Source organism: Fulmarus glacialis, unplaced genomic scaffold (assembly GCF_000690835.1).
Source record: "Fulmarus glacialis isolate BGI_N327 unplaced genomic scaffold, ASM69083v1 scaffold21293, whole genome shotgun sequence".
Classification (NCBI taxonomy): domain Eukaryota; kingdom Metazoa; phylum Chordata; class Aves; order Procellariiformes; family Procellariidae; genus Fulmarus; species Fulmarus glacialis.
In genome coordinates, this window is record NW_009205150.1 from 7,647 (window position 1) to 8,097 (window position 451).

The 451-nt window shown below is 60.3% G+C and overlaps 1 protein-coding gene across 1 annotated transcript in view; it reads left to right on the forward strand.

Moving 5' to 3' along the window:
- FRMD5 (FERM domain containing 5) overlaps window positions 1-451 on the forward strand; it is a 15,757-nt gene that overhangs the window by 6,797 nt on the left and 8,509 nt on the right. The window lies entirely within an intron of this gene.

A 451-nucleotide genomic window follows, 5' to 3' on the forward strand; every position in this document is an offset into this window, starting at 1 on the left:
TCCCCGGGCTGGGTAGAGAGGGGAAGGAGCTTTTCTCAATGTCACTTGACAGATTTCCCACTGATTACATTTTTTCGAGGCGCAGTTGCAGAATTCGCTCACTGCCTTGTTCCCAGCTGGGATCGGGGTGGGGCTGGGGGTGTCCCTGGGGTGCTCGGGCGCACCTGCCAGCGCGCGGACCCAGCGCGGCTCCGGGGCCGTTCTTGGCAAATAGCTTGAGGAATTAATAAATTTGGGACAGTGACCATCTGCTGGTGGGTGATTCCCAAGCAAATGGTGAAATTAATTGGAGGCAATTAATGCCCTACAAAGGATCCCTCCTGATGGGAAGCATGACGGGGTCGGAGTGGTGTTCCCGCGGTGCTGTGAGCCCTGACCCTGCGCCCGGTTGCCGCTGGCTCTGCTGCCGAGGCGGGGGGCGGTGGGGGGGGGGGGGAACCCGCTGGTTCTT